The 27,668-nt window shown below is 52.2% G+C and overlaps 1 protein-coding gene and 5 non-coding genes across 6 annotated transcripts in view; 2 read left to right on the top strand and 4 right to left on the bottom strand.

The window, feature by feature from the left end:
- The window catches only part of LOC141978798 (uncharacterized), a 157,521-nt gene that overhangs the window by 103,397 nt on the left and 26,456 nt on the right, over nt 1–27,668 (bottom strand). The window lies entirely within an intron of this gene.
- TRNAE-CUC (transfer RNA glutamic acid (anticodon CUC)) lies at nt 270–341 on the bottom strand. Its single transcript has one exon. It is a non-coding gene; the product is annotated as a tRNA-Glu (tRNA).
- On the bottom strand, nt 2,567–2,638 carry TRNAA-UGC (transfer RNA alanine (anticodon UGC)). Its single transcript has one exon. It is a non-coding gene; the product is annotated as a tRNA-Ala (tRNA).
- On the bottom strand, nt 4,240–4,311 carry TRNAC-GCA (transfer RNA cysteine (anticodon GCA)). The gene has a single exon. It is a non-coding gene; the product is annotated as a tRNA-Cys (tRNA).
- On the top strand, nt 18,080–18,151 carry TRNAE-UUC (transfer RNA glutamic acid (anticodon UUC)). The gene has a single exon. It is a non-coding gene; the product is annotated as a tRNA-Glu (tRNA).
- On the top strand, nt 24,423–24,496 carry TRNAT-UGU (transfer RNA threonine (anticodon UGU)). The gene has a single exon. It is a non-coding gene; the product is annotated as a tRNA-Thr (tRNA).

Genomic DNA, 27,668 nt, shown 5'->3' with positions numbered 1-27,668 from the left:
TCAACCTGAGTGTCTATTACTGTTGTTATAACATTGGTTAGGCTAGCTAGCAAGGGGGAACAAGAATTTGCACCTATTTGTGGACATCGAGGTGCACAGTGGAAACATGTCCACGTTCTGCTCCTAGTCAGTGGGAAGCTTTGATTTTGATATGGTCTCCAAAGCCCTTGCCAAGATCACATAGAAGATGGGGGAGTCAGGGAAAAAGCGTCAATTTGTTAAAATTGCAAGTGAAGGATAAATTAAGGTGTTTTGCTGTAAAGTGACTTTTCCCTGACTGGGAATTGAACCCAGGCCGTGGCGGTGAGAGCGCCAAATCCTAACCACTAGACCACCAGGGAGAGGATGAGGCTCTTGTTCTTCTCAGCTGTGCTGCACTTCCTTAGACTATATTCTGTCCAATTTCTGAAGCTGCTCCTTTGTCCATTCCCTGAGCGGCTAAGAGCAGAGCGGGCAGGAATCCCTGTGCTCAGGGTCACAACCTGAGCCCAACCCAAGCCACTGAAACAAACTCAAATGCTGTGTCAGCTTCCTCCACTAGGATCACAGAGCAACACAGAGAAAACCCAGGAGGAACAATCCTCCTCTGCCTTCATTGACCCCATTGCAACCCTCTCAGCAGCCGACCTGGGCCTTCTTCTGGGAAGGACATTGAGCTGATAGGAACTTTGGCATAGAGAGCAAGGGAGGGAGTTTCCTCCCCCTCATTGTGACCTGATTGCATTCCGACTCCATGTAAGGGGGCTCTGAGCTTTGCCATCTTCTGAATTCTGTGTCCTCAACAAGCAGCCAAAGTGCTGAACCCCCTGGACCCTTCTGCTGGGAGCATGGGGATTGCACAAGAGCTACAAGCCCTTTTTACCTCTCCTTCTCCTCCTCCGCTTCCCTGGACTTTCCCCACCAATGGTTTCATCAGACTCTGGAGGAATCTAAGTCCCTGCAGGGTTTCCCTCACCCACCTTGTAAGGCAAACAGTGATTCCCTTCTCTGACACTCCTGGGGCCACATTTTCTGTGAGGAGCTTCTCCCCAGGGGGTCTGATGTCCTGCAAAAATGCAAAATCACTTACTATGGAATTCTCTCCCCAGAACATCTGAGACAATATTGACTTAAACAATTGACCACACAAGATCCAGTCCACACAAGAGATCCACTTCCTGGACACTACAGTGCTAATAAACAATGGTCACATAAACACCACCCTATACCGGAAACCTACTGACCGCTATTCCTACCTACATGCCTCCAGCTTTCACCCTGACCACACCACACGGTCCATCGTCTACAGCCAAGCTCTGCGATACAACCGCATTTGCTCCAACCCCTCAGACACAGACAAACACCTACAAGATCTCTATCAAGCATTCTTACAACTACAATACCCACCTGCGGAAGTGAAGAAACAGATTGACAGAGCCAGAAGAGTACCCAGAAGTCACCTACTACAGGACAGGCCTAACAAAGAAAATAACAGAACGCCACTAGCCGTCACCTTCAGCCCCCAACTAAAACCCCTCCAACGCATTATTAAGGATCTACAACCTACCCTGAAGGATGACCCAACACTCTCACAAATCTTGGGAGACAGGCCAGTCCTTGCCTACAGACAGCCCCCAACCTGAAGCAAATACTCACCAGCAACCACACACCACACAACAGAACCACTAACCCAGGAACCTATCCTTGCAACAAAGCCCGTTGCCAACTGTGTCCACATATCTATTCAGGGGACACCATCACAGGGCCTAATCACATCAGCCACAGTATCAGAGGCTCGTTCACCTGCACATCCACCAATGTGATATATGCCATCATGTGCCAGCAATGCCCCTCTGCCATGTACATTGGTCAAACTGGACAGTCTCTACGTAAAAGAATAAATGGACATAAATCAGATGTCAAGAATTATAACATTCATAAACCAGTCGGAGAACACTTCAATCTCTCTGGTCACTCGATTACAGACATGAAAGTTGTCATATTACAACAAAAAAACTTCAAATCCAGACTCCAGCGAGAGACTGTTGAATTGGAATTCATTTGCAAATTGGATACAATTAACTTAGGCTTGAATAGAGACTGGGAGTGGCTAAGTCATTATGCAAGGTAACCTATTTCCCCTTGTTTTTTCCTACCCCGCCCCCCAGACGTTCTTTTTAAACCCTGGATTTGTGCTGGAAATGGCCCACCTTGATTATCATGCACATTGTAAGGAGAGTGGTCACTTTAGATAAGCTATTGCCAGCAGGAGAGTGGGGTGGGGGGAGGTATTTTTTCATACTTTGTGTGTATAAAAGATCTTCTACACTTTCCACAGTATGCATCCGATAAAGTGAGCTGTGGCTCACGAAAGCTTATGCTCAAATAAATTGGTTAGTCTCTAAGGTGCCACAAGTCCTCCTTTTGTTTTTAAAAGTACCAAGGTGACTTAGGAGCAGAAACCCCCACAGACCTTCTGTGCAATGGGCACCTGCCCCGCACTGAGCAGGACTGAAACTCCTGCAGGGAGACTGCTGGGCCACATCCCTGCTGGGCCTGAGTAAAGCAGCAGCGTGAAAAGAGAACCTGGAGATGCTGGGGATCGAACCCAGGGCCTCATACATGCAAATCATGCGCTCTACCACTGAGCTACATCCGCAGATGGGGGCCGTTTGGGGTGGGTTACACTCAGAGCCCTCTTGTTTCCAGAGCCTCCAGGGGCCTAACGGCAGCATGGGGGACACATTCCCTGCTCTAAGGGCCAAACCCTCTGTCCTGGAGGTTGCTGGTTCTTAGGGGTCACTTTGCAGCAGGGCCAGTTCCTGTATATGGGGGAGAGAGAGGGCCTGCCCTGGACTCAGGGTGCAGAGATACACTCGGCCCTCTCCCCGGCATTGACTGGCTGGAGCTGCCACCCCCTGCTGAAAGGGAACGGCGCTGGGGGGCGCTGTGAGTCACTCAACACCTCACCCCGGTGGAAGAAGTTGGGGGGGGGGGCTCCAGGTGTTTCTAGGATCTGCTATTTCCACCTGCCTGTAAAGTCCAGCTTTCCCCAGCACCTTCACTGCAGTGCACTTGGGTCACTGTTTCCATGGCTGACAGCAAAGAATCGCTCCCAGTTTCCCTTCTCTCCGCAGCACGATTAGCCTGTGTCGGTGGTTAATGAGGTGGATCTAGTTGTCGATGGTTATTCATTCTCCATCTGGACAATTCACACAGTCCCTTTCCTGCTCAAATCCCCAGCACCTTAGTGATCCCGGTAGCAGGGGTTGGGTTTTCCCTGAGGCCCTGAGATTCTCAGCGTCCTTTTTTCCCTCCACCTGGAGTGAACTCAGCTTTTCCCCCATCCCAGCCTTTCCATGAAAATAACAACAGCAGCATAAAGAAAGCGGGGAGGGAACATCTCCCGGCCAGGGCTGGAGGTGCCCAGGGCCCCCTGCTTCTCCATTGTTTCCATCGCAGACGAGGAGGGTTCCTTGGAATTTGACACCCTGCTTTGCACAAGGGACAGAGAAAGATCTTGATGTTCCTGCGTCTGCGCAAAGAAAATTGTCCTTCTGTGTGACAGAGAGGCAGGAAATGGCTGTTTCTACCCAAAAGATCAGTGAGACCAGAAAGTGACGCTGTGCAAGTAACGATCTGGTCCTACACTGACTCTGCGGTTACTTAGAGGCAGCCACAACCAGCTCTGTGGTTGGGAACCTTACAGAGACGCTGTGGGTGATCATGAGCTCGAAGCACGTTCCCTTTCAACAGCTGCCATTGGAAGGCATCTGACAGTCACAAGGAACAACGATCTGTGTTAAAGGAAGGTGGCCATTTATTCGAGCCCCAATGTATATTGTGTGCACAAAGAGAGGATCGAATGTGTAACAGGTAGTTTGGTAAATCGTGGTTATTTTATTTTTGGAGCAGACTCCTGTCCACCTCCAGTAGAGTTCTCAGTCCCAATGGCAACTTACTTACCGAATGTAACACAAACTAGTCCATTCCTCCCAAGGGGATGGGGTTCTTGTTCTTCCACACAATGGAGACCAAGGACCTGCAAATGTGCCTTCATGTGTCTTTGTTTCATTGACGAAAACATAAACTAGACACTCAGAGGATTGGAACTGATTTCAGCTGAGGGACCTCTTTGCTAGGTTTCTATGCATTTGCACAGGAAAACACTGAGTGTTTCCATTCATCCCTGTTCAGTGGAGCTCCCAAACATAATGGAGATGGATAGGCCCTTATTTTTGTTAAGGGAACAGGTTTGTAAGGGGGCACTTGGATTTGAACCAAGGACCACTTGAGCTGCAGTCAAACACTCAACCACTGAGCTACCCCCCCATAGCAATTGTATAGGGGAGTTAGTGATCTTAAGGACCTTGAAGGACAGGCCCTGCCTCAGAGAGCTCCTTTTCCATTCCCAGACCATGGGTGGTTTTAAAAATGGGGTCTGATTAAACTTTATCTATACATGTAGACCCCACAGCTTCTCCCACTGACACAGCTTCTCCCACTGACATACCTACCCTCTCTCGGGGAGGTGGATTAACTACACGGACGGGACAGCTCTCTCCCATCCCCTTAGAGCATCTTCATTAGTTATGAATAAGTAGGAAATAACCGACTGAATGGACAGTAACCAATTGATCAAATATTGCTGAGCCTGCATTCAATATGGGTAACTGGTCATATCGGGCTGCATTAGGAGGAGCGTTGCCAGCAGATGGAGGGCAGTGATTATTCCCCTCTATTCGGCACTGGTGAGGCCACATCTGGAGCATTGCGCCCAGTTTTCAGGGCCCCCTCCCACTACAGAAGCAAATTGGAGAGAGTCCAGGGGAAGGCAACAAAAATGATTACGGGGCTGGGGCCCATGACTTACGAGGAGAGGCTGAGGGAGCTGGGATTATTTAGTCTGTGGAAGAGAAGAATGAGGGGGGATTTGATAGCTGCTTTCAACTACCTGAAAGGGGGTTCCAAAGAGGATGGATCTAGACTGTTCTCAGTGGTAGCAGATGACAGAACAAGGAGTGATGGTCTCAAGTTGCAGGGGGGGAGGTTTAGGTTGGATATTAGGAAACACTATTTCCCTAGGAGGGTGGTGAAACACTGGAATGGGTTACCTAGGGAGGTGAGGAATCTCCTTCCTTTGAGGTTTTTAAGGCCTGGCTTGACAAAGCCCTGGCTGGGATGATTTAGTTGGGGATTGGTCCTGCTTTGAGCAGGGGGTTGGACTAGACACCTCCTGAGGTCCCTTCCAACCCTGATCGAGGGTTAGAATAACATTTTCCAACCAACCATCAGTTGAGCTAAGTGCAAATCCCTGTTGTAATCCCCCTCTGTCCAGTAGCCCCAGGGCACGTTCCAAGCGTTGGATTCAAGACACTGAGTCAGCTTCCTGCAATGAGTTTCAGCTTTACCAGAGGTAATTTGTGAGGGCTCACCATTTAAGGACGTTCTTCTTTAATTTCCACCTATTCAATCCAAATGAGTTTGAAATTACCCATGGCAACATTCTTTCACGTACTTTCGTGAACTGAGAACAGTTAGGAAATCTTGTACTGAGAGACCAGTCAGTGGGGAACAGAGCGATAGTCATTTGTTATCCAGTTGCATTAAGAACCACAGGTCTCTGGATGGGGGTAGAGCACCGTGGGGATGGGGGTGTCACAGACAATTTGGAGGGAGGGGGCGGAGTAGAGGGTGGAAGAGGTTGAATTAGGGTACATTTTCCCTTGGTCCCGAAAGGGGCAGCATGACATGCCCAATTAAAAGGGGGTGTCACGCCTGAAGAATTTACAATATCCACCAAAATAACAGGAACAAGAAGACAAACACAGAACACAATGTGTTGTTGCAACAGGGGACCCAGGGCGTTCTGGGTTTTCTTCCACTGGCCCCAGCTTGCCCCGAAAGTGTCTGAAAAACAAAATAAACATTCCCCAGCCCCTGGGTGGGGACAGATGATTGCTTAAAAATGCCCCTTTCTTTTCACAATTTTTTTGGCTGAGTGCAGGAAAACGGAAGAATTACCTTTATATTTTGTTTGTTTGTTTTGTACAAAGGATACTTGCTGCATAGCTAGGCAGAGGAGGCCTGTCTATGTAAACACGGCCTGTTCCTGAAGTCTTTGCCCCAGCTCATCACTAGATGTGAGGGGGGAGGTCATTCAGACCCTCCTTACACTTGGTATTTAAAAACTCCTTATTGTCCCTACCTCTGCTGGCCTTCGATTTCTCCTCCTGTCCCTTCTTCGGCAGCTCACATGAGGTGGCCAAGTGGTTAAAGTGGTGGGCTGCTAATCATTGTGCTTTGCATGCATGGGTTTGAATCCGGTCCCCATCGTGTGCATTTTCTCTTCTCCCCTCCTTCACAAACAACCATCTCCCCTTTGGTACAAGCCACATTGCTTCCTGCAAACAAAAACCTTCTCAGGAACTCAGCCCTCCCTTGCTTTCAAAAAAACATGTCGAAATCCCAGATTTCTCAAAGAGTTCTTTGTTTCTTAATTTTTATCTCAAAAGCTAACAGCCTCATAATCTCTCCCAAACACCCTGGGACCTGCCCAAATAATTAAAGTGCCCCTGTTCTCAGCAAGGCCACGACAGTGACCCACAGCTAGAGTGTCTAGGCCAAGCTGTTCTGAAGGAGGCAACTCAAAGATTTTCTCTCTGCTTCCCTTGGCAAGGTCTGACTGGGAAAACAAAATCCCCCACATGAAAAATTTTCTGTTGAGTAACCAATACTTGTCTGTTTGGGACTTTGATTTGGATGGATTATTATTATTCTCTTCTGATCTCTGAATTATTTCAGTTCAGTCTTTGTCCTCCAGATGTGTTGCCAGGTGTTGAATTGCCGGGGAGAGAGGCCAAGTCATGACGTCTCTTCCCCTCTTCCAACTTGCTAGGAAGTTCCTCTGCTACGTTGTGAGTCAAGCAGTGTCCATTGTCTCCGGGCTGTCTCGGAGGAGTCCGCATTGTACACGGTTCCTGGGAGAGTCCTTGGGAGCGTGGATACCTTTACTGGGCCAGGAGCGAGTCTGGCTCCTCCAGCGTCACACCGGAAAGGCTGGGGGTGGCCATTTCCCAGCCTCCTCACATATTTCAGTGACGCACCCAGAGCAAAACTCCACCACTTCCCAGACACGGCTAGCACACACCATCCACCCAGGTATTAGCCTTCAACAGATCACGACTTTTACAATGATAGCTCGCCAGGCCGACTCTGTACAAATCCTACCTTAATTCTATGAGAGTGGTGACTATGGGGCTTCCAGGGTGCTGCTTTGAGCACAGCCTGCCACCCCTGGGCTGACACTGCAATGGAGACGTCCCCGTAGAGTCCCTCTCTCCCGGGACAAAGATGGCAGCAGGGCTGGCCTGGGTCACCTGACGTGGGCTCCTGGAGCTCAAGCCGTGGGGCTGAAAAGTGGGGTGCAGATATCGGTGTTCATGCTGAAGTCTGGATTCGGAAACCCTCCCCACTCGTGGGGCCTCAGAGGTTGGGCTCAAGCCCATCTGTCTCCACTGCCATTTTATAGCCCTGCAGCCCCAGCCCCAGAAGCCTGAGTCAGCTGCCCCGGGCTCTGAGACAGGTGCCCTGGGTGTTTTAATCGCTGTGCAGACATAACGTTAGGATACGTCTACAGTGCAATGAATCACCCACGGCTGGCCCGTGTCACATTAATCCAGGACAGCGGCTTGGGCTGTAAAGTTGCAGTGTACGTGTCTCGGCTCAGGCTCAGGACCCTGCTCTCGGAGCCCAGAAGGTTGGGCGGGAGTTTGGCAAGTGAAAAAGGTAAAACCGCAGTGAAGTATTCCCCTGGACTCAGTGACATGTCTCCATTTCTCTGTCTGCTTTGGGGCAGGGACAAAAACAGGTCCCGCTGCATTCGTTATTTCAAAGGGAGGTTTAGGATTTTCATTCTCAGACACGGTGCACAAAGCAGGACTCCACCCTCGGCGTAAACTGAATGAGCCGCCCACAGATTCTGGCAGCCCCAATGAGCCGCTTGGTGGGAGAGCTCGGACCTGCCCCTGTCCCGGAGGGAGGGGGTCATCTGCGAGGGGACTGCACCACTGACCTATCAGCCCTTCACACCCAAACTTTCAGTCACTCTATTATCAGTGCCTGTGAGTGTAATTTAAACAAGAAGAACGGCTACACTGGGCTAGACCAAAGGTCCGTCTAACTCTGTTATTTGTCTTCTGATAGCAGCCAGTACCAGGTGCCTTAAAAGCCACTATTGGGAGTTGAACCCAGGATCTCCTGTTTACGAGACAGGTGCTTTAAACCAGCTCATCCATGGTGCCTTCCTCTGGCTAACACATGGTGTCTGCCCACACCCGACTCCCTGCCAACCCGCACTGGGCCCTGACAAGCGTTTCTTGTGTTTCGATTCTGTAAAGCAGAGAAGCAGGTGAAGTTTTACTCCCAAGGTGTGTGTGTGATTCTTTGGACAGGTCTATCCTACAAAATTAAGTCAGTGTAAAGACATTACTTTGGGGTGTAAAACATTTACCTTCCCTGAGCAATGCAGTTATATCAACCTAATCCCGGTGTAGATAGCACTGGCTTAACAGGAGGACTTCTTCCCACCCCACTCTGCCTCTTCGGCTGAGGCCTGCTGGTCCACCTTTCACTCCCTCCTCTCTCCCCGAGGCCTCCTTGCCTGCTGCTCATTACTCTCCACCCCCTACCCCAAGGTCTGCCCGCCACCCACACCTCTCTGACCCCTCCCCTGAGACCCACCACGGCCGCCACTCCCATCTCTCAGCCCCACCCATGAGACCCACCCAGCCTGCCACCCATGCCTCTCTGTCCCCTCCCCGACCTCCCCTGCCCTGCCCACCACTCGCACCTCTGTGCCCCTCCCCTGAGGCCCCTGCCCTGTCTGCTGCTCGAACCTCTCTGCCCCTCCCCTGAGACCCACCCTGCCCACCTCTTTCTTCATGCCGCTGTTGTTATTCCATGACACATTAAAGATGGAATGAAAAGCTGAGTTTGCTCCAGGGTGAGGAAAGGAAGGAGACACCAACCCCCTGGCAAAGCTCTGTGCCCCACAGAAAACCTGCCCCCTGCTATTACAGTCACTGATGTACTGGGGATATGACGGGAAAGGGACTGTCTGAATTATCGAGGCAGGAATTTTACAACAATCTACAGCAACGTCATTGGCCACAGACCCACTCTCCTCATGCTCCAGCCAGAAGGGAAACCAGCAGGAATTCTTGTTCTGCCCTGGGCACACTTACACAACCGCCCAGCAGTGAGTGTGTTGTGGACGCTGGTCTGAGGAAACAATTGGAAACGATCACTCAGTGAGAACAGAACTAGAGTGTCGTGAGAGCGCTGTATAAAGCAAGTAGTTGTGGCTGAGTGGTTAAGGTGGTGGACTCGAAATCCCTTGGGGGGGGGCGGGCTCTCCCTGTGCAGGTTTGAATCCTGCCAACTACGGAGGAAGTTGTGGCTCTTTAGTTTCAGTGCCTGAGCATCCTTGGCCCCAGTGGGAGCCAGGCTACGTCTACACGACAGAGTTATGCTGCTTTAGTTAAAGCGTTTTAATTAAGCCGCTGTTGCATGTCCACACTAGGCTGCTTGTGTCACCGGAGCGCATCCAGGCTAGCAGCTCTTGGATCGCCCCAGAGAGCAGTGCATTGTGGGTCGCTATCCCACTGTGCAACTGGCCGCAGGGTGCTGTGAGAAGGCCTTGCAATGCCTCGTGGGCTGGTACAAAGCATGGATTCTCTGATGCTTTATAAAGGCTGACTGGTCATATACGTTTTTCCCACACTCAGTGCATGTATTTTTTGTCTTTCCCCTGAGGATTTCCTGCTGTCTTGTGCTTTCCTTGAGGTCCTTCTGAGTTCCCCGACAGGAAATTAATTTACCCACTTTATCCCCTGGCTGATTTCCCTGCTCTCTCTCTGGTCTGTGCTGAACCTCACAGGATTTTCATGGAGCAGGTCCTCAAGGAATCAATTCTGAAGCACTTAGAGGAGAGGAAAGTGATCAGGAACAGTCAGCATGGATTCACCAAGGGCAAGTCATGCCTGACTAATCTAATTGCCTTCTATGACGAGATAACTGGCTCTGTGGATGAGGGGAAAGCAGTGGACGTGTTGTTCCTTGACTTTAGCAAAGCTTTTGACATGGTCTCCCACAGTATTCTTGCCAGCAAGTTAAAGAAGTATGGGCTGGATGAATGGACTATAAGGTGGATAGAAAGCTGGCTAGATTGTCGGGCTCAACGGGTAGATATCAATGGCTTCATGTCTAGTTGGCAGCCGGTATCAAGTGGAGTGCCCCAAGGGTCAGTCCTAGGGCCGGTTTTGTTCAATATCTTCATTAATGATCTGGAGGATGGTGTGGATTGCACCCTCAGCAAGTTTGCAGATGACACTAAACTGGGAGGAGAGGTAGATACGCTGGAGGGTAGGGAGAGGATACAGAGGGCCCTAGACAAATGAGAGGATTGGGCCAAAAGAAATCTGAGGAGGTTCAACAAGGACAAGTGCAGAGTCCTGCACTTAGGATGGAAGAATCCCATGCACCACTACAGACTAGAGACCGAATGGCTCGGCAGCAGTTCTGCAGAAAAGGACCTAGGGGTTACAGTGGACGAGAACCTCGATATGAGTCAACAGTGTGCCCTTGTTGCCAAGAAGGCCAATGGCATTTTGGGATGTATATGTAGGGGCATTGCCAGCAGATTGAGGGACGTGATCATTCCCCTCTATTTGACACTGGTGAGGCCTCATCTGGAGTACTGTGTCCAGTTTTGGGCTCCACACTACAAGAAGGATGTGGAAAAATTGGAAAGCGTCCAGCGGATTGCAACAAAAATGATTAGGGGACTGGAGCACATGACTTATGAGGAGAGGCTGAGGGAACTGGGATTGTTTAGTCTACGGAAGAGAAGAATGAGGGGGGATTTGATAGCTGCTTTCAACTACCTGAAAGGGGGTTTCAGAGAGGATGGATCTAGACTGTTCTCAGTGGTGGCGGATGACAGAACGAGGAGTAATGGTCTCAAGTTGAAGTGGGGGAGGTTTAGGTTGGATATTATGAAAAACTTTTTCACTAGGAGGGTGGTGAAACACTGGAATGGGTTACCTAGGGAGGTGGTGGAATCTCCTTTCTTTGAGGTTTTTAAGGTCAGGCTTGACATAGCCCTGGCTGGGATGATTTAGTTGGGGATTGGTCCTGCTTTCAGCAGAGGGTTGGACTAGATGACCTCCTGAGGTCCCTTCCAACACTGCTCTTCTATGATTCTATGATTATCTGTTCTGTTCATTCCCTCTGGGGAATTGGCATTGGTTACTGTTGGAAGACGGGATACTGGGCTAGATGGACCTTTGGTCTGACCCAGTGTGGCCGTTCTTATGTACTAGGGAATCTAGTGAGTCCACCGTAATGGGAAAGAGTATGAAAGTCCCTGGGTGTGGAGAACACTGGGAAATTAGAAGCTACAATTCAGGAGCAACAGACTCTAATTAGTCTGGAAAAGCAGAATGTGAAACATAAGAATTAGGTCATGTGACTTCAGGAATGATGGAGCCCAAAATCCAAGGAGTCTGCAGAAGAGAGAGATTGTGGCTATTACACATGGGGATGGGGGAGCAACACCCTCCACGTTTCAGGAAGTTCCACTACCAACCTGGGCCATTTTCCCATGCACGGGGGCAATCCAGACCAGTGAGGAGTTGTGTCATCTGTAATCCTGGGTGAGATTCAATGTTCTGATGCTGGAGCTCCCTTGTCTGGATTCCCCCAGCCAGCATTCAAGGACGCCCCGAGTCTCTGTGTGATCAGTAACCCTGGACCAGCAGCCCTGACTCCAGCAGCCTGCTTCTTACACCCCAAGCACATCCTCGTTTGGGTGGAGAAGGGTCAGGGTTTGAGAGAAGGCCAGGGGTAGGAAGCTTCTGTTCGTTATGCTGGACCTAACCCCCCCGTTTTACTTGTGCAAACAGGAGATATTGGACACTGTGCGGTACTGCCCCTGTGCTCTGTCCCCACAGTGTTCTGCAGCCCGGGAGGGTCTCTGGTCGTGTGTGTGTCACTGGCACGCTGGGGTGATGCTGGAACAGGGCAGAGCAGAGGGGGCATTGCAGGGGTGGGGTGAACCTCATCTCTTCATTTCCCCCTCCAAGAACCGAGGGGACAGGAACCCTTACTCAGCGAGGTCACAGTCTCATAGGTCTCCTGCATGACGTCTCTGTAGAGGGCTCTCTGAGCGGGGTCCAGCAGAGCCCCCTCTTCCCTGGTGAAATACACAGCCACCTCCTCGAAGGTCACCGGCCCCTGAAAGAGCAAGAGCCCCACACTCAGGACCTGCTGCCCCACTCACAACCCCACTATTCGTGGGGGAGAGGAGCCAATCAAACGGAAACTCTGGGTGGATCGCAGTCAACAGAGTCCCACCCCCACCCTGCTCAGAGCACCCAGGAAACACCAGGGTGAGGGACGAAGAGAGAGCCCCTCCTCTCTCCCAGCAGATCCATCACACACCTACTAGCCACAGACTGATACAGGAGATGCTGCCCCGAGCAGGGACTAGGGAGAGATCTCTTGTAGGAAGCCCAACACCCTCCTCCTTGTGAGGAGCTGGATCTGAAGGGAGGGGAATCTCCCCTAAGCCTGATGGGTGGGTGCCCCCTTCATATCTCACTGGTTAGTCGGGTCAGGCTCCAGCACTGGGAGTCTGGTCAGTTTTCCTAGCCCCATGTTGGTGGGTTATTTTCTGTTCCACAAATTAGGGCATTTCCACCTCTGAACCCCATGGGTCTCTTCCTCGAATCTAGGCCACTTATTAAACAACTCCCAGCAGGTCTGCCACCCCCTGGCCTCCTCCCTTTCTCCACCCTGTGCATTTCCGCTCCAACCTCCAAACCAGACAGTGCAAACCTTCCCCTCTCCGGTGTATTTGCTGTCCCTCTCCCTCCTGCAGGAACAAATCAGAACCCCCCCAATAATCCCTACCTGAGCTGGCTCCTCTGCACCCATGTCGCTCCCCTGTCCCATGGGAGGACGGGATGAGCTGGAGCAAAACATGGACGTCATTCTGCAGCCTGGCAGGGCGAGAAGGGCCGTTGTGGAGGTTTCAGACCAGGATTCAGTTCATTTCACATTACGCTTCCCCCAGACCCTTTCCCCACAGACAGACATCCTACAGTCTGCCGTGCTGGGAAAATGCTTTATATTCTCTTCATTACAGCGTAGACCTGGCTTCTCCTGCCAGGCTAAGCCCACAGACACATTTCTAAGCCTCCTTTCTCCCTCCCCACCACTCCGCAACAAAGTCTCTGAACACAATGCTGTAAAAGAGCAGAACCAAAAGAGTCCCTTTCGAGGATTCCCTCGGACACTGACCCCAGGGCAGCCACACCCCAGCAGGAGGGATGTGGGGTCAGGAACTGGCTTTTCCTCTCTCTGATCCTCATTTTGTCCACATGAAAGTGATATTAACCAGGGTGCAGCGTTACCTCTGTCTGGGCAGATTAGCGATCTGGAAATCTCTCTTGAAACTCTTCTCTCCCACGGCCCCTTTCAGTCTGTCTCCTATCTCCTTTGCCCTGTCCCCTCTCCCTGCCCATCTGGTAGGAAAGTCCCATTCCTGGGTTGGTTGCTCCCTCATGGCTGGATTTGATCCTGCAATTGCTAATGGGACGAGAAATGACTGGGGGAGGAGGGGCTGTTTGTGTAGAGTCATTTTAAGGCCAGACCCCAGCATTTTCCCTTCATTTCTTTCAGTTACCTGGAATCTCTGGCTGAGAATTTAGTATTAGCAAGGCCCAGGGCTGCCCCAGGGGGCCAGAACCAGCTGGAGAAAGTCCTCACCTGGGCTCAGCAGAGAAGAAGCTTTAATTAAGGTCACTTCCCAGCACAGAAGCCCTGGTGGGGGAGCAGCAGCTGCTCAGCCCGGTCTCCCAGATCTCAATGGAGGCTGCAGGGTCTGACCAGGAAGCTGAACCCCAATATCCTGAGCGGAGAGGGACAGAGCGTATGAGCAGCCTTCCCTCCCTTAGCTCTCTGGGGAGAGCAGCTAATGAGAGCCGCTCCTCACAGGGAGAATTGCTAATCTCATTTGCCCAACTGTTCTTCTGGAGTCCCTCCTTGTCTTTCCATGCAGTGACTGGAGTCATGATGGTCTCAATGAAACCAGATTTCAGAAAGAATGAGTCCAGAACGCTGTGGAAGAGACCATTGTGTGGCAGTGCTAACCCCCTTCCCACCTCCCTCACCCCCCCAGATCTAGGACAAGGACTGGGGGTCATGAATTTTCCCGATGGAACCAGAATTTCCTGCAGTTTTCAAGGGGGGAGAAAATCAAAACCTGTGATTTCACCTCACAGTGTTTGAGAAGTGGATAGAAAGTTATCACGGTGACTGGGCGTGGCCGGGGAATGCCGCCGGGCAGTGCTTGGAGCCAGGGTTCTGGCACAAGGTGATCAGAGATAAGTGGCATGGTTAGTAGCAGCCCCCAGAGCCTCCATCCAGGGCCCCCAGTAGCCAGAGCCCAGACCCCCCCAGCCAGGGTCCCACCAGATATTCCCTGGGACCCAGCCCCCAGAGTCCCTGGCCAGGGACCCCAGATACCCCTCAGAGCCCCACTGGCCAACAGAACCCCCCACCAGACTGTTACTGCCAGGTTGGGAATCCCAGAATTCCCCCCACCAAGAGCCCCAGCAGCCAGGAACCACCCCAAGGGGACCCCCCTCTGGGAATTCAGTCCCCCACTGCCTGCCTCGGACCCCTGCCTGCCCTCCAGCAGGATCTGCCAGGCCATTTGCCTGGGACCCCCCCACCCCCGGCTGGACCACCTGATGCTTTACAGCAGGACCCCTCACACTGCTTGCCTGGCATCCCTTGACCTCGCGCCGGGGATCCCCCCCGCACAGCTCTGTGCACCGGGCATGGCAATGATCCCAGGAGCCAGCTGGGCAATCCCAGACAGAGCCCCTGGCACAGCACCAGGTACCCTCTAACCCCCTGCCCCCCCTCCCCAAGAGACCCCCACCCCCACTGGTCTGCAGCCAACAGGCCCACCGCAATACCCACCTCCAGGACCCATAGCCTCAGGGCTGGGCACATCACAACCACCCCCTGAAACCCCAAACCCTCCAGAACCCACCAACCTGACGAGGGTCCCCCCTGCCCAGCCACCCAGAGGCCTCCCCCTACCACAATGCCCCTTCAGCTCCCGCTGCAATCTCCCCACACAGACATGCACCCCCCCAGCAACAGTGTTCCCTCACAGTGTCTAATAAGTGGATAGAAAGTTATCACCACCCCTTGACGGCCAGTCACACAAACAGAGGGAGCCCTGGGGGACTCTTATTTAACAGGAGAATGGACGGCCTGGAGGGGCCAAAAAATTGGTAAGAAATTTCCATGCCCTGTCATCAGCAAATAATGGCCACCATGGATCCACCCCAGAGGTGGCTGCATCTTAGCACTGTGGGAAGCAACCCCTCACAGAGACCCTTTGTCATGGGGTTTGGGATACTTCTGGACCCACGCTGCACTCAGAGGGACCTCCCCATCCCGTGCCGGCTGGGGAAAAGAAAAGGGTCCAGCCAACTCTCCTGTCACCAGCTGGGAACCACCGATCCCCCAAACAGGGGGAGGCCTCTGGCTTTGATGGGTATTGAATACATGGCTGATCTCTTTCATCAGTAAAGATTTTTAACAGAGATAAAGGGGGGAACAAATGATTCTCAAGGAGAGGGGAAAGATGATCACTGGGCAATTTAACTCCCTGCAACCTCCAGGATGGAGAAGGACTCAGGGCGACAGGTTCCCCCCAAGGAAGGAGAAGTTGCTGGGATTTAGAGACATGGGGAAGAGCCCCAAACCCGAGAGGATTTTTAATTGACATTTGATAACGACATAGAGGCAAAACCTGAATTTTGAGATCAGTGTTCAGAAATGAAAGAGAAAGGGTGGAAATCGGAGGGATTTTCTATCAGTTTTTGATATCAGGTAACAGCTGAGTGTATTTCCCATCAATATTTGGTAAATCAACACAGCGGAAATGGGCAACATTGGCAAACGTTTTAGATCCATGTTCAAGAATCTGAGAAAAGGTGTAAATGTGAGATTTTCCCAGTCTCTCTAATGATGAAATAGTAAGAAAATCTCAGGGTATATTTAATCAGAAATAGACAACTAGAGGAAAAGTGAGGCAAACGTTTCGGATATTTTCTATAAGATTAGCCGAGAAAATGTGTCACAAACTAGGCAATGGATAACACCAGAGAAAAACACCAAGACCGGAGGGGATTTTATATTGCTATTAACTAACTGGTGGAAAAGGGGGACGGTTGGGCTGGATTTTATGCGACTGTCCAACACATAAACAGAAAGTGATGGTCCCCCCCACTGCCCCCGTTCAGATGGGCAGCAGGGAGCCCTCTGAGGAGCTGATTGAAGAGGGCAAAGGAGGGGGAAGGCTCCCTGGATGAGGGAAAGGGGTTGCAGTGGGGGATGAGCAGGTGGGGGGCAACTGAGGGCTGGGGGCAACTGTGTTGGTAGGTAGGGGACAGCAGCTGGGATTGGGAAACCGGGGTCCGGGCAGTCCCCATGGGGGACACTTGCTTCTCCCTTCCCGAGCAGAGACCCGGCGTCTCCTCCCACCCCCACGCCGGGGGCAGCCAGGTTGGGGGATGGCTCCGGGCAACAATTTCCCACCGACACCGGGACAAATCGCTGGGGATAAAACTGCGGGGGGGGGGGGAAATCCCCCCATGGGAGGAGATTTTAAATGGACATTTGAGAACGAGGGAGAGACCGGGGGTGGGGGGGAATCAGGAGAGACGAGAGAGCGGATCAGTTGAGGGGAAGGGGGGGGGATCTCCCTGGATTTTACAGCCACGTGTGATAATGAAAAGGGAAAGAACTAGGGAGAATTTGTATCGGGGGTGAGAGGCAAGGGGCACAAACAGGGACAGGATCCAATTAACTCCCCCCCTTCCCCCGCCCCCCACTTCTGCCCCAGGAATTTCCTGGCTGCACAGAGACAGTTCAAACCCCCCCCCCCGACCTTCCCCTCCCTGCCTGACACCCCCACCCCACAGGGGACCCCCCCCTGCAGGGCCCCAGTCTCTCCCCCCCATCCCAGCCGTACCGGGGGCAGATCCTGGCGGCGGCTCCGCTGGGGCTGAGGCAGCTCCGAGGCTTCTCCCCGGGGCCAGGGGGGCAGAAAGTCACTTTTCTGCCCCCCCCAGCGCTCCCCCCCCCACCGGGGTCTCCCGCTCATCGGGGGGCTCCGGCTGGGGGCGGGCAGAGCCCGGGGCTGCCCAGGGGCTGGTCCCGGCTGGAGAAAGCCCCCCCCGGCCGGGCACGGAGGGGTTAATGATGGGCCCCCCCAGCAGGGACCCCAGGGGGGAGCCGCAGCTGCCCAGCCCGGGCTCCCGGGTAACAGGGAGGCAGCAGCAGCGCCTGGTCTGGGCCTGAACCCCGCCCCCAGGAGCTGCCCCGCCCCCGAGCTGTGCCCGAGCTCCGCCCCCAGGCGCTGCCCCGCCCCCGAGCTGTGCCCGAGCCCCGCCCCCAGGCGCTGCCCCGCCCCCGATCTCTGGGCTTTGTTCTCCGGGCTCCTGCCTCCTTCTGCCCAGCACCCACCGCTCCTGCTTCCTGCGTCTTGCAAAGAGCACCCCGGGGCGGGCTGCAGCGCTGGCTGGGGCTGTCTCCAGTGGCTGAAGTTGCCTCCATCGCTTCTTCACCTGGGGGGCGGGAGCAGATGGGCCCGGGGTGTGCAAGCCAAGAGAGGGGGCAGGGGAAGAAGGACTGTTTGGAAAGGTGGGTTTATTGGGAGGGTCAGAAGAAGTTGGGCAGCAGAGGCTGAGGGAAATTGAGGGGAACCCCATGGGTGTCCCAGTGTTGGCCAGGGTTTGTACAGCGCCTTGCACAAGAGGGGGTCCAATCTCAGTCCCAGTCTGTGCAGCACCTGAGAGCCCCGATCTGTGGTTCCTGATCACAGGCACCGGGAATGGAGAGAGGGGAAACCTCAGCACCCGGAGGGTTCGTGCAGCCCTGGGCGCAGGCCCCGCTGGGCGGCACTGCTGCTCTCACGAGGGGTTGGCTTAGAGAAGCGCAGCAGGGCCAGTCCCATGTGGTCTAGTGGTCAGGATTCCTGGTTTTCACCCAGGTGGCCCAGGTTCAATTCCCGGTGTGGGAAGAGGGCAGAGCTTTTGCTCAGAGGGGAGGCCGGAAAAGAAAGGAACGGGGCGGGAGCCTGCCAGCAGGGGAGGGGAGATGATCCCAGAAGCGGGGCTGGGGGGCAGAGTTCTCGGGGCGGGGGGGGGAGGATGAGGGAAGGATCCCAGCAGGGTGGGAAGTGGGCAGCATGGAGAGCACAGGCCTGGCCTGGGGCCTGGGGAGAGTGACTGTGTCCCTCGAAACCCCCCAACTGCAGACTAGGCAGGCTCGGAAGAACGACGTATTTGTTGGTAATTGTCAGTTTTGGTGTAAACACACAACCCGATGGCAAAATATTTCCATCCATAATAATCAAAATTGACAGATGGGCAAAGTAAGAAACATGCTGCTTGAGAACGTATCCTAGTCCAATCCTACAGGGTTCCCTTATGCCTGAGGTGCCACCATGTGGGTGTTTCATTTCCCTCCTCATTTCCACACAGAGAAACATTTCCTTTGTGTGGCTCCATGAACAGCAAAATCTTCCTGTGTCTCTCCTCTGAGCCAGGGCATTCAATTCCAGTGAAACCTTCTCTCCGGCAATGGCCAGACAGAGGGGACACGGCCACCTTCCCCCCGGCCGTGAGACGTTCCCTCTCCTCTTTCTTCATGCCGCTCTTGTTATTCCATGAATCATCAAGGATGGAATAAAAAGTTGAGTTTCCTCCAGGGCGAGGAAGGAAAGGAGCCACCAACTCCCCCAGAAATCTCAGTGCCCCAGAGGAAACCTGCTGTTGGGATCACAGAGGTGCTGGGGGTACGTTGGGGACAGGGACCGTCTGAATTGTCAAGGCAGGGAATGGACAATCTACAGCAACGTCCTCAACCACAGACACGCTCTCCTCGTGCTCCAGCCGGCAGGGAAACGGGCAGGGATTCTTGCGGTTCAGCCATGGCCACACTTACACAACCGCACAGCAGTCAGTGTGGGCGTCTTGCCATCCGAGGTGCCAAATGGAGCCAGTCTGGTCTTCCTCTGAGGCAAGTCGACATTCGAAATGCTGCCGTGGCACAGCCGCACGAATGCCTCTGCACTGCTGCGGCTCGTTAATGAAGAGGCTCTGAGGGGATGGGCGAGAGCTGTCCCCTCCGTGTAGTTTATCCACCCCCCGGAGAGGCGGTAGCAATGTCAGTGGGAGAAGCTGTCTCCGTGGGGGTGCAGACTGGGGTGTCTACATGCATCTTTAAAGCTTAATCGAACCCCAGTATTAAACCACTGTGGTCTGGGAGTGGAAGAGGAGCTCTCTGAGCAGGGCCTGTCCTTCAAAATCCTTAAGATCACTGACTTGCTTATGCAAATGTCATGGGGGTATAGCTCAGTGGTAGCGTGTTTGACTGCAGCTCAAATCGTCCTTTGTTTACATCCACGTACCCCTTTAGAAGCCTTTTTTAAATGAAAACATATTCCTATCAATTTCCAGTATGTGCAGGAGTTCCCCTGAATCGGGATCCTTGAAATGAATTTGAACGCTCAGCGTTTTCCTGTGCAAAAGAATAAAAACCCAGCTAACCCGTCCAGCAGCTGAAATCAGTTCCCATCCTCTAAGTGTCTAGTTTATGTTTTCATCAATTAAACAAAAGTATAATATGAATGCACATTTGCAGATCCCAGTTCTCCAGGGCCTATGCTGTGTAGAAGAACAAGAACCACATCCAGCTGGAGTTCAGGACTCTGATGAGCAAAGACTCCTTGGTGAGGGAAAGGACACCAGCATCTTGGCTCCTTCACATTCAGACAACATCTGGGCTCCCAGGACAAGGCATGAGAAGAAGCCAGTGGCTTTGAGAAGGAAAATAGCCACCTAGAAGCTGGTTAGAGCTGCCAGGATCCCCGGAAATGCCACCATCCCATTTCCAGGAATAGTCGTTAGATGGTGGTGTCTGCAGCAGGACCAAAAAATGCAGGGAAAAGCCCTCAGAAGTTCTAAGCTGCCAAGACCCAGGCGGTGGTCAAGCTCCCACCCCAAGTCAAGAAGGGAGAGAAAAAGGCTAAAGCCGAATCCAAAGCACCCAAAGCCAGGGCTAAGAAAGTGGCACCGAGAAAGAAGTGACGAGATTTCCATTGGGATGACTCCTGCTCCCCAAATGGCTCTTTATGAGTCACCATGGACTAGCCCGAGAGATCCAGGTCCCTCAGGACAAACGGCCCCATGGAAAGTACAGTGACTGGTGGGGAGAGAGTTTGTTTCTCTTCCAGAGGGGAAGTGCTGTGTTTTGTGAAACACCTCCCAGGGGAGTGATGCACTCAGAAGGCAGCTGCCCATACCTCCCACATGGGCTCCTTCTCTTTGATCTGCTTCTGCGGTTATTTCAGAACCAGCCCTAGCGGGAGTGTGTCCCTGGGACTTCACCAGCTGTACCATAGGCTGTGTCTGCATCTCAGCTTCGATTAACGCAAGTTTTTAATTGGATCTTCTTGTGATACTTTCCCAGTGCTCTGCCTCGTTCTGACATTCTGGAGTTAGATTGATTACGGGGAGGAATGGACAAGTTTGTGTGACATTTGGTAAGTACGTTGCCTTGGTATGTGACTGAAAACAAGACTGGAGGTGGGCAGGTGCCAGTACAAAAAGAAAATGGCAAAGCTGCTCACATCCACCATCGAATTATACTCCAGATAGTGATGCTTTTCAAAGGTATAGAGCAATGTGTTAATAAACCATCTTTGGTTCAATAAACAGAGTGGCCTACTCTGGGGCTAGTTTTGAAGTGACTCTGGCTATGAATGCAGTAGAAATCCGGCAACAAGTCTCTGAGGTGGGAAGTTTGTGCAGTCACGTTTATTTGGCTGGTTTTTCCCAGCTTGTTTCTACAAACCCCGTTATCCATCACCTCAGTGCATTTTTCACTTCAGTGGTAAATTTATTATCCCTTAGTGCTAGTTCTTGAGTTGAAACGATCCCACGTCTACACACACGCTGCTGGGGGTTGAAAGACTGTCGCTTTTCAGATGTGGGATTTGAACCCAAGCCTCCAGAACACCCAAGTGAGGAGAAAAGAAAGTTCGAGGTCTGGTGCCTTAGACCACTCAGACACCACAAAAGCATGCGTTTAACACGCCTTGTTTTCTTTAGTGTTATGAGCTGTTTGGGGAGGCCAAGAGGCCATATTTCTAACCAATTCTAGGGCCCCTCTACAGCATAGTTCATTTTCATACACAATCACCCTGAGAGCAATTTGCAGGTTTCCTGGAGTCCCTTGAGCGAGGTGTTCCCGTCTTACCGCTGACTTATTATGTGAAGAAAAGACGTGCACCAGGGCTGAGGCAGAATCCAGACATCCAGCTTTATGAGAAGGTAACGGTGAACCTCAGACTCCTGCACCGTGAACCATATCGTCCAGCACCCAGGATCTGAACCAGCTATTTTTCAAGGTAGCTCAGCACTCAGTGTGTTGAGACCTTTGGAAAATCTGGCTCTAGAGGTGGGGGCCAGTGCCAGACCTTTGGAAAATTCTGGCCGATACGTCTTGAAGTTCCGAGAACCGTCAGCACTTTGAGCATTTGCTAGAAGCCGATGAGAAAACCTTCCTTCTGTTGAACTCCGTCGAAATTTTCTCCTTTCCTTACAATCACAATGCTGTGTCGTGATCGCAGCGTTAGGTTTCAACATCATTTATTTTTGTGTGAAACAAGCACACCACTTTGGGCATTTGGACAGAGGGCTAGAAATCGATCGGCCACTTAACCCACAATTAAGAGGCTAATGAGCCTTCTCTCCAGACGGTTAATTCCAAAGACTTGTCTATAGCCCTGGGCGAACCGTTTTCTGGATGACTATTTTATTTACTGAAATATTTTGGTTTGAGGAAAGTGAAATTTTTTTTAGCTTTGTTTCAGGGTCTACGTGAATGATGTTTCAGGGTCTACATGTTTCAGGGTCTACATCTGGGGTCTACGTGAATGATGATGAGGATGGTGATGAAGTTATTGGTTTGTCTCGCTAGAAAGCAAAACAACAAATGATTCACACAGCTCTATTTGTATAAACCATCCACATTGGGAACGTGCCTAATTTCTGCTCTGAGGGTCTAGAAAAGCTTGCTTGTTTCGATATGTGTTGATGAAAAGTTTCCCTGACCGGGAATGGAACCCGTTCTAACCACAAGACCATGAGGGAAGTGACAGTTTCCAGCCGATGCTAGGCTTTTTCAGGGAACTTTCTCCAAAAAATGCACCTTGAGTCAACCGGAGATATTATTGTTGTTATCATTTCGGTTTGGCTCGGTAGCAAGCAAAAAATTAAATTATTTGCTCAAGTCTCTTTGTTTTAAAGGGTATAAAGCCTGGGATTTAAGGTGGGAACATGCCCACAGTTGGCTATTCGTCACTGGACAGAGCTCTGATTTTCGCATAGTCTCCAAACACCTTCCCAGCATCCTGAAATCTAAGCGGGTGTATGAAGGAGCCACATCCCTGCTCGAGGTACTTCTGATCTTTGAGAAGGGAGACAGAGAGGGGGAAAGGCTCAGTCCACAGTGACGCTAATGAGCAGGAATAGCCAATGAGCTCTGCATGTAACTACTTCGTCAATTGTGAACCTTCCTATCATTATCCCTTTGCAGTAATGATGGTGATGTACACTCGACTCTATATCCCAGTGTGCCATGGACTTCTGCAGGTTGCATTAGCCAGTCCAGCCATTTGGCACTTGCAGGTGGGTCCCTCTGTATTGTCCCTGATTCTTGTACAGCCATAAAAGGCTGGTAGATGCAGATACTTTCCCCTCTTCTTAACCAGCACTAATAACAGCGGGAGAATCTTCCTTACGGGGGGGGGGGGGCCCACCGGTGTCTGAACTGTGGTGCCCCCATGACACCCCTTTCCCCAAGGCCCCTCACTCACTCCGCCCCTTCTCCCTGATGCCTCGCCACACCCCTCCCCCCGAGGCCACAGCCACAGAAAGCCTCGTCCCCCCCAAGACTCCACCGTGTTCCCCCCCTCCGTTGTCCACCCTTACGGCTGGTAAAAAGTGCTGGGCCTGTGGCCCTCTAAACCCCCGTGTTCCTGCACCCCGACACACAGCCAGGCAGGCAGCAGCGTGTGTGTGAGTGTATGTGACAGAGACTGCTGGGCTGTGCTCAGCCAGTGCGGGAAGTGGGGGCTGATGTCGGGGCTGTCCCCCTCCCCCTGACTCAGGACTGGGGTGTCCGCCTCCCCCTGACTCAGGACTGGGGTGTCCCCCTCCCCCTGACTCAGGACTGCCTGCTTCCAGCAGCTGTCTGAAGTTAGGGACAGCGTCCCGACACACTCACTCTTCCGCAACACACACGCTCCCCGAACACACACACTGTCTCTCCCCAACACACACACACTCTCTGCCCGCCACGCCCACGACAGTTGAAAAGCAGCTGGCAATCGAGTCGGATGCCCACGGAACAATGGGATAGAGAAACCTGCCTCGTGTGGCTGCCTATGAGCCATTGCAAACCCTTCCCAAAGCACCCTGCGGCCAGTTGCACAGTGGGATAGCGACCCACAATGCACTGCTCTCTGGGGCGATCCAAGAGCTGCTAGCCTGGATGCGCTCCGGTGACACAAGCAGCCTAGTGTGGACATGCAACAGCGGCTTAATTAAAACGCTTTAACTAAAGCAGCATAACTCTGTCGTGTAGATGTAGCCTGGCTCCCACTGGGGCCAAGGATGCTCAGGCACTGAAACTAAAGAGGCACAACTTCCTCCGGCAGGTGCCTCGTGGGAGGGGCAGAGAGGTGTGAGCGGTCCTCAGGGCAGGTGAGGGGAGGGGACAGAGAGGAGTGTGTGGCAGGCTGGGCAGGTCTCATGGGAGGGCTCAGAGAAGTGTGGGTGGCGGGCAGAGTCTGTCTCAGGAGAGGGGCAGAGAAGTGTGGGTGGCAGGCAGACCGTGGGGTAAGGGGCGGAGAGGCAGGAGCAGCTGGCATTGAGGCCTCGGGGAGAGAGGAGCGAGCGAAAGGTGGACCATCAGGCCTCAGCCAAGGAGGCAGAGTGGGTGGGAAGAATCCCCCTGTTAACCCAATGCTATCTACACTGGGATTAGGTTGGTATAACGGCATTGCTCAGGGGGGTTAAATTTTTTACCCCCCAAAGTAATGTCATTACACTGACCTAATTTCGTAGCGCAGGCTTGTCCAAAGACTCACACACACACCTTGGGAGCAAAACTTCACCTGCTTCTCTGCTTTACAGAATCCAACACAAGCAACGCTTGTCCGGCCGTGCGGGGGGTTGGCAGGGAGTCAGGGGTGGGCAGACACCATACGTTAGCCAGAGACGGGCACCATGGCTTAGCTGGCTAAAGCACCTGCCTTGTAAACAGGAGATCCTGGGTTCAACTCCCAGGGGTGCCTTGTTGAGTGGCTTTTGGGGCACCTGGTACTGGCTGCTGTCAGAAAACAAAATACAGAGTTAGACGAACCTTTGGTCTAGCCCAGTGATGCTGGTTTTGTTTTTTAAATTACACTCACAGGCACTGATAATAGAGTGACTGAAAGTTTGGGTGTGAAGGGCTGATAGGTCAGTGGCGCAGTCCCCTCGCAGATGACCCCCTCCCTCTGGGAAGGGGGCAGGTCCGAGCTCTCCCACCAAGTGGCTCATTGGGGCTGCCAGAATCTGTGGGCGGCTCATTCAGTTTACGCCGAGGGTGGAGTCCTGCTTTGTGCACCGTGTCTGAGAATGAAAATCCTAAACCTCCCTTTGAAATAACGAATGCAGCAGGACCTGTTTTTGTCCCTGCCCCAAAGCAGACAGAGAAATGGAGACATGTCATTGAGTCCAGGGGAATACTTCACTGCGGTTTTACCTTTTTCACTTGCCAAACTCCCGCCCAACCTTCTGGGCTCCTAGAGCAGGGTCCTGAGCCTGAGCCGAGACACGTACACTGCAACTTTACAGCCCAAGCCGCTGTCCTGGATTAATGTGACACGGGCCAGCCGTGGGTGATTCATTGCACTGTAGACGTATCCTAACGTTATGTCTGCACAGCGATTAAAACACCCAGGGCACCTGTCTCAGAGCCCGGGGCAGCTGACTCAGGCTTCTGGGGCTGGGGCTGCAGGGCTACAAAATGGCAGTGGAGACAGATGGGCTTGAGCCCAACCTCTGAGACCCCACGAGGGGTGAGGGTTTCCAAACCCAGGCTTCAGCAGGAACCCCGCTATCTGCACCCCACTTTTGGGCCCCACGGCTTGAGCTCCAGGAGCCCACGTCAGGTGACCCAGGCCAGCCCTGCTGCCATCTTCGTCCCGGGAGAGAGGGACTCTACGGGGACGTCTCCATTGCAGTGTCAGCCCAGGGGTGGCAGGCTGTGCTCAAAGCAGCACCCTGGAAGCCCCATCGTCACCACTCTCATAGAATTAAGGTAGGATTTGTACAGAGTCGGCCTGGGGAGCTATCATTGTAAAAGTCGTGATCTGTTGAAGGCTAATACCTGGGTGGATGGTGTGTGCTAGCCGTGTCTGGGAAGTGGTGGAGTTTTGCTCTGGGTGCGTTACTGAAATATGTGATGAGGCTGGGAAATGGCCACCACCAGCCTTTCCGGTGTGACGCTGGAGGAGCCAGACTAGCTGCTGGCCCAGTAAAGGTATCCACGCTCCCAAGGACTCTCCCAGGAACCGTGTACAATGCGGACTTCTCTGAGACAGCCCGGAGACAATGGACACTGCTTGACTCACAACGTAGCAGAGGAACTTCCTAGCAAGTTGGAAGAGGGGAAGAGACGGCATGACTTGGCCTCTCTCCCCCACAACTCAACATCTGGCAACGCATCTGGAGGACAAAGAATGAACTGAAATAATTCAGAGATCAGAAGAGAATAATAATAATCCATTCAAATCAAAGTCCCCAAACAGACTAGAATTGGTTTCCCAGCAGAAAATTTTCAATTTTGTTTTCCCAGTCAGACCTCGCCAAGGGAAGCAGAAAATCTTTGAGTTGCTTCTTCCAGAGCACCTTGACCTAGACACACTAGCTGTGGGTCACTGTCGTGGCTGAGGTGGGGGCATTTTAATTATTTGGGCAGGTCCCAGGGTGTTTGGGGACATTATGAGGCTGTTACCTTTTGAGATAAAAACTAAGAAACAAAGAACTCTTTGAGAAATCTGGGTTTTTGACGTGTTTTATTGACAGCAAGGGAGGTCTGAGTTCCTGAGAAGGGTTTTGTTTACAGGAAGCAATGTGGCTTGTACCAAAGGGGAGATGGTTGTTTGTGAAGGAGGGGAGAAGACAAAATGCACACGCTGAGGATGGGATTCAAACCCATGCGTGCAAAGCACAAAGATTAGCAGCCTACCACTTTAACCACTTGGCCACCTCATCTGAGCTTCCTAAGAAGGGACAGGAGGAGAAATCTAAGGCCAGCAGAGGTAGGGACAATAAGGAGTTTTTAAATACCAAGTGTAAGGAGGGTCTGAATGACCTCCCCCCTCACGTCTAGAGATGAGCTGGGGCAAAGACTTCAGGAACAGACCGTGTTTACATAGACAGGCCTCCTCTGCCTAGCTATGCAGCAAGTATCCTTTGTACAAAACAAACAAACAAAATATAAAGGTAATTCTTCCGTTTTCCTGCACTCAGCCAAAAAAATTGTGAAAAGAAAGGGGCATTTTTAAGCAATCATCTGTCCCCACCCAGGGGCTGGGGAATGTTTATTTTCTTTTTCAGACACTTTCTGGCAAGCTGGGGCCAGGGGAAGAAAACCCAGAACGCCCTGGGTCCCCTGTCGCAACAACACATTGTGTTCTGTGTTTGTCTTCTTGTTCCTGTTATTTTGGTGGATATTGTAAATTCTTCAGGCCTGACACCCCCTTTTAATTGGGCATGTCGTGCTGCCCCTTTCGGGGCCAAGGGAAAATGTACCCTAATTCAACCTCTTCCACCCTCTACTCCGCCCCCTCCCTCCAAATTGTCTGTGACACCCCCATCCCCACGGTGCTCTACCCCCATCCAGAGACCTGTGGTTCTTAATGCAACTGGTTTACAAATGACTATCGCTCTGTTCCCCACCGACTGGTCTCTCAGTACAAGATTTCCTAACTGTTCTCAGTTCACGAAAGTACGTGAAAGAATGTTGCCATGGGTAATTTCAAACTCATTTGGATTGAATAGGTGGAAATTAAAGAAGAACGTCCTTAAATGGCGAGCCCTCACAAATTACCTCTGGGAAAGCTGAAACTCATTGCAGGAAGCTGACTCAGTGTCTCGAATCCAAAGCTTGCAACGTGCCCTGGGACTACTGGACAGAGGGGGATTACGACAGGGATTTGCACTTAGCTCAACTGATGGTTGGTTGGAAAATGTTATTCTAACCCTCGATCAGGGTTGGAAGGGACCTCAGGAGGTGTCTAGTCCAACCCCCTGCTCAAAGCAGGACCAACCCCAACTAAATCATCCCAGCCATGGCTTTGTCAAGCCAGGCCTTAAAAACCTCAAAGGAAGGAGATTCCTCACCTCCCTAGGGAACCCATTCCAGTGTTTCACCACCCTCCTAGGGAAATAGTGTTTCCTAATATCCAACCTAAACCT

The sequence above is a fragment of the Natator depressus genome, chromosome 28, assembly GCF_965152275.1.
Source record: "Natator depressus isolate rNatDep1 chromosome 28, rNatDep2.hap1, whole genome shotgun sequence".
NCBI lineage: Eukaryota > Metazoa > Chordata > Testudines > Cheloniidae > Natator > Natator depressus.
Note: the sequence above shows the minus strand (reverse complement) of the source record. Positions and strands in the feature narration are given on the sequence as shown.